The sequence below is a fragment of the Pongo pygmaeus genome, chromosome Y, assembly GCF_028885625.2.
Source record: "Pongo pygmaeus isolate AG05252 chromosome Y, NHGRI_mPonPyg2-v2.0_pri, whole genome shotgun sequence".
Taxonomy (NCBI): domain Eukaryota; kingdom Metazoa; phylum Chordata; class Mammalia; order Primates; family Hominidae; genus Pongo; species Pongo pygmaeus.
In genome coordinates this window covers 38,923,698-38,933,194 of record NC_072397.2, presented here as the reverse complement: position 1 = coordinate 38,933,194, position 9,497 = coordinate 38,923,698, and the positions used below count along the sequence as shown (strand labels likewise).

At 36.3% G+C, this 9,497-nt stretch overlaps 1 pseudogene; it reads right to left on the bottom strand.

Moving 5' to 3' along the window:
* Window positions 1–2,237: 2,237 nt before the first annotated feature.
* LOC129025858 (glutamate dehydrogenase 1, mitochondrial-like) lies at window positions 2,238–3,762 on the bottom strand (annotated as a pseudogene).
* Window positions 3,763–9,497: the final 5,735 nt, after the last annotated feature.

The following is a 9,497-nucleotide window of genomic DNA, read 5'->3' as shown; positions in this document are numbered from 1 at the left end:
AGAGGAGCATAGGTCCTGGTAATTGCAAAATGAAAAAAAAAAAAAAAAAGAAAAAGGGAAAGGAAAACAAAAGTGAACGATTTTAAAACCTCTATGACTTTGGCATGTTGGATTGAAAACTGTTGCAGTGCAAAACCAATGTGGTAAAAAGATATAGCCATAGAGAAAAAAAGTAGGTTACTGGTTATGAGAGGGTGGGAAATAAAAAGAACTCTTTAGTAGATATGGAGTTTCCTGCTGCGCAATAGAAATGTTTAGGAACTAAAGATAGATGATGATTGTACGACATCATAAACATATTAAATTCCATTGAATTGTACACTCAAATGTAATTTTTCATTATGTGAAACTTACCTTGATAAATCAAGGGGAGAACAATTGTGAATAAAACTAACTAATTACATTTCAGAATAAAAAGTTATTTATATGCATATCTCTTCAAAACCTTTTTCAGTCATATCAGAAAAATAAATAATGATTTTATTTGGTATGTCTGTAAATATCTGACAAATGTGAATGATGAAAGAGATTTTCAAAGAAGGTGATTTACTTGTAAGGAGATCCCAAAGAGTAGGAGATGTAAATAAATAATAATAACAATAAAAATAATAACAACAAGAAAATGTTGTAAGAAAAGTAAGCATGTATGTTTGTCTAAGCAGTAAAATTTTTATTTGGCTCCAAGAACATAATCTCTATGAAAAAAGATTTTGTAAGGAATAATCTTTGTGTCCTGCAAATAATTGTTAACATTATTAAGCAGGATTTGAATTTATAAAGTAATGTTACTATTGAATAAAATATCAATGCTGCATTAACAGTAAGACTTTTTATATCTTCATGGTTGAAATTTGACATATTAAAATTTGAACTCTTTGACATTGATAAGTGTTGAATATATGTAGAAGAAAGAAATAAAATATTGATATTTCTCATATCGTAGGAGTTAGTTCTTTCATACTGGGAAGAGGTGTCATTGTTAGAAGATTGTCTTCATCTAACATCCTTTAGGTTTTGGTTTGTTTTTTTTTCTTTGGAAAATGTAGACTTTAAATAACTGCTTTTATCAACAGGTTAATCCATGCAGTTACAAAGTAGTTAGAAATTTCTGAAAGGTGTTATAGTTAAAAAAAAAAAAAAGCTGATTCTTACACATGTATTATCTAGCAATTCATGGGGACACTACTGTTCAAAAGGCACTGGCAAAATAACTCCCAAATGAAACACTCAACCCAAGGTTGTTTTCAGCTCTCTGTTAGTGAAGCTGGGTGCAGAATGGAAAGCCTCTAAAAGGAGAGGATACAAAGTCAGGTGAGTAGGGGCAATTGGCAATGCTCAGAGCCTGCCAGACTCCAAACAGGGAGCCAAAGTGGTTTTTTTCTGGGACATTCTACTTGAATTATAGTTTAGTCAACCATAGATCTTCAAAAGAGAACAATTAGTTAACATGATAAAAAGTTTCCTGCATTCTTTGGACTATGTGTCTTAATTATAGTAAGCAAATTCTGATGGTTTTAACGAAAATAGCCTCCAACATTTTGCATGTATGAAGAAAACTTAATTATCCACAGGGCTTTTAATGTTTGCTGGACAACAATACATGAATGATAAGCTATAAATAATACTGATTTATGATATAAAAATACTAGTTTTTTTCATTTATTATTTTTATAGGCATTCACTGTTTGAGTCAAGGTTAGGCTTGTTAAGTGATTAAAGACAATTTTATTACAGCAGCATGTACTTATTCTATTCTAAAATAATAAAATTTGTAAACACAAACAGCTTTTATATTTGTTTGCAACCTGCAAAATTGAGTTATTTTGCTGATATAAAATACTGAGAACTCACTTGAGGACCATGCCACCTTCTGAAAAGGCCACACACCTACTTCTTAAATGTGTTAAAGTTACAGCATATCCCAGACTCATCCAGAGCAAAATAAGTAAGCAACTGACTGCTCTTGACTGTCCCTTCCCCAGCACTAGCACTGATTGCATTGGGAAAAGCCACAGAGCAAGGCTGCACAGCCAGATGGAGGAGGTTTTTTATTTGAAGGCAAAATACCAAAATGGCTCTCTGGTGTAGGGGACTTCTACTTTCACACTCAGCTTGTACATGATCCTCTAACCTTAACTTATTTCACCTTAATGGGCTGATTTGGACTGACTTGTTGAGAAAGGTATCCATTATTAATGAGTCAGGAGAGAAAGGGATTTCTGTGGTTGCATGTAAACTTGTGATAGGTCTGCAGAAGTTACACGTGAAGAGGATAGTGAGGAAGTCAGCCATGATCCATCTATGTGAAGGTCAAACCAGCTTCATTGTACACTTTGAAGACTTTCTCAATGGTATTGACATAGGCAGCTGTTCTCAGGTCCAATCCCAGGTTAAACTTCCTGGCTGTGCACATGATTTGCCTGGCAAAACACTCCATTGTGTATGCCAAGCCAGAGTGCATGATGTCTTTCTCAGATGCACCTGGCGTCCTGTCTTGGAACTCTGCCGTGGGTACAATGGGAATAGTTCCACCATGCTTTCCAAATTGTCTTTCTAAACTCTCTTGAACAGACAAAAGCAAGTGGTAGTTAGAATCCCTTTCATACTTGAAGGTCAAACGGCTACAGCTGACATGATTTAGATTCTTCAGCCACTCAAAGTAAGATACTCTCATTCCTCTAGCATTCAAGTAGAGATCTGGAATAACAATTATGTTTCTCTCCAGGAAGATCTTGTCAGCTTCTGGAGTTGTTTGCCCCTTGGCACCTCCAGCAATGATCTTGGCTTTGACTCTGGATTCATTGGATTTGGTCAACTGATTCTCACGGGCAGCTGGGATCAGTATGTCACAGTTGACCTCCAAGATGCTTCCTTCATAGGGCTTTGCCTTGGGGAAGCCCAGAATGGACTCACGTTGCAATTTGAGGTCTTCCACTTCCTTTGGGTAAATACCACCTGGATTCCATATACTCCCTTCAGACTCACCAACAGCAATACATTTAGCACCAAAACGATGTAAATATCTCATAGAGTGTAGGCCCACATTACCAAATCCCTGAAGGACAAATGTTTTATCTCCAAACCCTGGTGTCATTCCTAAAATGCTCATGTAAGAAGCTTCATTGATGATGTTTTCAATCCCACGGAAGACACCATGGCCAGTAGCAGAGATGCGTCCATGGATTCCCCCTTGGCTGGTGGGTTTACCAGTAACACGGGCTTGTGCATTAATGTCATAGTGCTCTATGGTACTGGCATAGGCATCAGCGATCCAGGACATCTCCCGCTCACCTGTGCTCATGTCTGGAGCAGGCACATCAATGCCACGACCAATAAAGCCTTTCTTTGCCAGCTCCTTGTGATCTTTTCCAATTCATTACTAGTATAGTTCTTGGGATTGTTCTTAACAACCCCAAATAGCACATCAACCACTGCACACTTGTATGTCATCAGAGAAGCCAAAGCTTTTACTTCATCTACACTCACATCAGTGCTGTAACGGACACTTCCCTTGCAGAGCTTGCGGTGCTGGCTGTGCTGGGCCGTGTAGCCTTAGATGACCTCCCAGGAGCCGTCGTCGTGCCCGATGCGGAAGGAGAGACTCAGCACATGGTTGCAGGGCTTGATGATCCACAGGATGCCGCGCAGCCTGTTCTCTTTCTGCTCCTCACTCTCCCAGGTCCTCAGGTCCTCCACCAGCTTGTCTTCCACGATGCTGGCGCCGCGATTGAAGAAGCCCTCCACCATCTTGAAGAAGTTGGGGTCGTCCTAGCGGTCGGCCACCGCCTCGCTGTAATGGCTCCATGCGGCCAATGCGAGTCCCGACTGCGGGGTGGGGGCGGAGTGTCCCCGGGCCTGGCCCAGCAACGCGGCCTTCTGGGCGGCCGCTGAGCCCAGGGCAGCGGGCCCGGCCCAGGAAAGCAGCAGGGCTTCACCCCAGGTTTTGCAGTTTTTTGTTCTTGTTTAATTCAGATTTTTTTCTACTAATATGATGCAACAGAAATGTTCACATCAGTAAATTCTTTGTGAAGATAAAACCCGTCTCCCACCAGATGCATGTGGTTCCTCAATTTTGACCTTTTTTAAAAATTAAAAAAAGTGCAAAATTAAAATATATATATTTTTAATTTTTTACTTTTCTGGAGAATTTTCATGTCGCTCTATCTGAATGGAGTATACGCTTCTTTTGTGATGGGAGGGGATGAATGATTACTGACAGTAGCAAAAGATGGGAGATGAGTGTGGAGAAAAGAGAGCGTTAATGGGAGGATCAGAAGACAAAATCACATTAAATGTAGAACAACCTAAGTCAAATTCTGGCTGAGCATTTTGGGTTGCTAAGATGGGTGACTGTGTAGGGAGGGAGTATGCCTTGTGTTTTCAGGGGGAGATGACTCAGCTAAAGCTGTCTTCTGACTCCAAACTACAAGCCTACCTATAGTCATAAAAAGGTAAGAAAAGAAGCATTTTTACATGAAAAAATGTAAACGTAAAGTAGGCTGTATCCACTTAGCTACGTAAAAGAATCAGGTATCTGTCTGATCTCCTTAGTGGCAGCCTGTGATACGCATGCTCTTGCAGCTTCAGCCTCCCAGTTAGCAGGTTCTCCAGGAAAAGGCCAGTAGGCTCAGATAACTATTCAGTTTCTTTAATTATTTTAATATTTTTTATAGACAGAGTCCTGCTATATTGTTCAGGCCAGCCTCAATTTATAAGCCTGAAGTGATCCACCCACCATGGACTTATAGATTGCTAAGGTTACTGGTGTGAGCTACCATATCTTCCTGATTTGTAAAAACTTTTGTAGAGATTGTGTTTCACTATTTTGCCAAACCAGGTTCAAAATTCTTGGCCTCAAGCGATCTTTTTGCCTTGGCCTTCCAAATTATTGGAATTATTATTATGAGCAAGAAAACCTCAGCTAAAATATGTTATTATCTTTTTAATTATCACTTAATATTTTATTTAGAAAAGGTAAAGATTCATACTTAATGATACATTGGAAAAAGGTGCAATACAAAGTTATTGGAGTAGGAACCAATTTTGAAATAATAAACACACACTTAGATTACACAATTTTAAGTTTACGAAGAATTCTCTCACAATTACTGCAAAAATGTTTATTGTATATTTAAAATTTGAAATAATATTTTTATGGTTAGAAAAATGTAAAGAAGTATAATAGACAACCAAACCATTTATAAGTTCCCTATGAATAAAATCCAAAGCCATTTACCAGTCACTGGCAGGAACACAAATTAGTTTTTTAAAATGTAAAATACAGTGATAATGAGGAATGTAGCAGCAATCTGTGTACTAATCATAGTAATTTATTTTGATTCAGGCAGAAAAATAATTCTGCTCTTTAAATAAAAAGTACCTATACAGTCAAAGACAGTTGTATTTTCAAGCTGTTTCTTAACATAATTCTTATTAGTTAACACTAGTTTTTACTGACGATCTTACCACTTCACTAACCCACATTTTAAACTAATGCTTGAGTAAAAAATAATAACTGGTGTAATAAATAAATGATTTTCATATATCCATACATTAAGGTCCACTATTCTAAGGTGCAGATATCTTAAATTTTTTACTTTAAAATAACTAAACCAGAAAAGAAACACATTCACATAAATTAAGGCTAATGACTCTATGAAAAAAGCAAACAGAAGACTGAAGAAAAGTATTAAAAACATGTTGATGCCTTGTAAAGAATCATAGAAGCCAAGCACACATTATTTTTGTTACTAAGAAGCTAATCTAAAAGCTTTGCACAAGCAGGGTTTAAATAAACACCATTACAAGTAAGCAGTTCTTTCACAAACTGCAAATACTCAACTTTATTGCTTTCACTTAGGAATAAATGTCATTTTTTTTTTTTTTCTATACACTTTTCTCGAAGGCTGGTGACATGATGATATGATGTGGTCTTGCAACAGTTAGCCATAATATATGTCTTATCATCTCATCTTCTTCACTAATCATGTCCATTTGTTTATTATTTCAAAACTATGTAAGCATTTTATCCCCTCTTCTGCTGTCTATATGACATGCACTTCAGCATGTGATCAAATACATTCATGTACTCTCCATCAAAACACTAATTTTTAAAATTTCTTTTTTTATCATTACACTTAAAGTTCTAGAGTACATGTGCACAATGTACAGGTTTGTTACATATGTATATATGTGCCATGTTGGTGTGCTGCAACCATTTACTCGTCATTTACATTAGGTATATCTCTTAATGTTATCCCTCCTTCCTCCCCACTTCCCCCATTCCATGACAGGTCTCATTGTGTGATGTTCCCCATCCTGTGTCCAAGTGTTCTCATTGTTCAATTCCCACCTATGAGTGAGAACATGTGGTGTTTGGTTTTCTGTCCTTGGCTATAGTTTGCTCAGAATGATGGTTTCCAGCTTCATCCATGTCCCTACAAAGGACATGAATTCATCATTTTTTAATGGCTGCATAAGTATGCCATGGTATATATGTGCCATGTTCTTAATCCAGTCTACCATTGATGGACATTTGGGTAGGTTCCAAGTCTTCACTATTGTGAATAGTGCCACAATAAACACACGTGTGCATGTGTCTTTATAGCAGCATGATTTATAATCCTTTGTGTATATACCAAGTAATGAGATGGCTGGGTCAAATGATATTTCCAGTTCTAGACTCTTGAGGAGTCACCACACTGTCTTCCACAATGGTTGAACTAGTTTACAGTCCCACCAACAGTGTAAAAGATTTTCTATTTCTCCACATCCACTCCAACACCTGTTGTTTCCTGACTTTTTAATAATCACCATTCTAATTGGTGTGAGATGGTCTGTCATTGTGGTTTTGATTTGCATTTCTCTGATGGCCAGTGATACTGAGCATTTTTTGATGTGTCTTCTTGCTGCATAAATGTTTTCTTTTGAGAAGCATCTGTTTATATCCTTTGCCCACTTTTTGATGGGGTTGTTTGATTTTTTCTTGTAAATTTGTTTAATTTTTGTATATTCTGGTATATTAGCCCTCTGTCAGATGGGTAGATTGCAAAAATTTTCTTCCATTCTATAGGTTGCCTGTTCACTCTGATGGTAATTTCTTTGTCTGTGCAGAAGCTCTTTAGTTTAATCAGAACCCATATGTCAATTTTGGCATTTGTTTCCACTGCTTTTGGTGTCTTAGACATGAAGTCCTTGTCCATGCCTATGTCTTGTATTGCCTAGGTTTTCTTCTAGGGTTTTTATGGGTTAGGTCTAACATTTAAGTATTTTCAGAGACTGCTATAAACACCTCTACACCAATGAACTAGAAAATCTAGAAGAAATGGATAAATTCCTTGACACATACACACTCCCAAAACTAAACCAGGAAGAAGTTGAATTCCTGAATAGACCAATAACAGGCTCTGAAATTGAAGTAGCAGTTAATAGCCTATCAACCAAAAAAAGTCCAGGACCAGATGGATTCATAGCTGAATTCTACCAGAGGCACAAAGAGGAGCTGGTACCATTCCTTCTGAAACTATTCCAATCAATAGAAAAAGAGAGAATCCTCCCCAACCCATTTTATGAAGCCAGCACCATCCTGATACCAAATCCTAGCAGAGACATATGTACAAAAAAGAAAATTTTAGACCAATATCCATGATGAATAGCGATGCAAAAAAATCCTGAATAAAATACTAGCAAACTGAATCCAGCAGCATATCAAAAAGCTTACCCACCATGATCAAGTGGGCTTCATCCCTGGGATGCAAAGCTGGTTCAATACACGCAAATCAATAAATGCAAACCATCATATAAACAGAACCAAAGACAAAAACCACATGATTATCTCAATAGATGCTGAAAAGGCCTTCGATAAAATTTCTCATCATCATCAATTTTAAATCCTGTTAAATCTTCATCATCAAATTTATACCAGGAATCTCAGTCATCATCCTACCATTTTTTGAATAATATAAGAATATTTATGCCCACTGCTTGCTTGACCACAGAATACAGGCACACTTAAAAGTCTGCATTTTGTGATCTTTGTAGTTTTATTTTCAGGTTACTCTTTCTGTTAAATCAACTGATTTTCTGATTGGACAGTATTCTCTTCCAGCTTTGCAACGCCTGCTTCTGTGTAAGGTCGCGTATCCAACTCCCAAGGAAATTCAAAATAATCACTGAATGTAAATGCACATTTTTATTCATACTCAAATCCTTTATGTTGGCCAAAAAAAAAAAAAAAGAAAAAAAATTATTTAAACAGCAAGTGCTTAATTATGTTAACATACCATAGACAGACAACATGTAAAATGTTCACATTCCCTGAGCAAACATTAAAACAATTTAATAATAATATTAGGGCTTATAATCTTTTAAATTTATTTATAAAAGTATAAGTAAATAATAATTAACATCATTAGGGTGATTATGCCATCGCTAACATGAGCAATATTTTCTTACCAAAGCTTAAAATATTTACATAGAGCAATCCTTTGATAGTTATAGGGGATTGGCTCCAGAAGCCTCTTAAATAATATAATTTGTGTCTGCTTAAGCTTCTGATTTACAATGATGGAGTATGTAAGTATAATTCACATCCTTCCTCTTGTGTAGTTTACTTTTTCCCTACATAAATATTTAATAAAATGTAAATGCTCCATAGGCAGATAATATACTCTAACGGCTTTAAATTTGTTACATTTTACGGTCGTATTGATTTGTTTTTGTTTTTGTTTTCAAACATCTTAATATACGTTTGCAGAAATCTGTTTGCAGAATCTGTGTATGTAAAAGTCTCTTATTTGTTGTAAATCAGAAAACATTACTGACACAGACACTGATGGCTATGTGCTCTGAGATAAATAACTTATGAGGAATAAGATAGTTTGTTCTCCTAGAATTCAGAGTTCTCTTGTGAGTATAATGTATTTTTACAGATTTCATGATATCATTTATGTGACATATTTGGAATTATTACCACACAACAAATATGGCTGTTAAACTAGTTGTGGAAGGAATGAGAACATACACAGGGGCTCCAAATGTCATAATTTCCTTGTAGCTACAGAGAAAAATAACGTTATCTTACACATATCTATCATGTTTCTATATGTTTTTCTCTACACCTGAGATTATTGATACAAAAAGAAACAATATCCAGTTTATGCACTGATGAAGTTCGTCGCATAGAAAAATTAGCTAGGCAGACATGCACGCCACAGTGAAGTGCTAAGAAAACATAAAGCACAAGCAACCAAGAGCAAAGATGGAGACTTTATTAGAATTTTATATTCTGTCTGCCTCATTCACTTTTTGTCAGTATAATTATCCATCTTTATCTGTTTTAAATTCAACACCCTAGGGGTAAAACCAACTACAATATCAGGACTTGAATTTTACATTTTTGTTATTGTTGTTTGTTAGTGGCTGTTAATCAAGTGTTAGTGAACATCCCATATGGAGATTCTAATAAAAGAAACACTGCCAAGGTTGCAATGACTGCA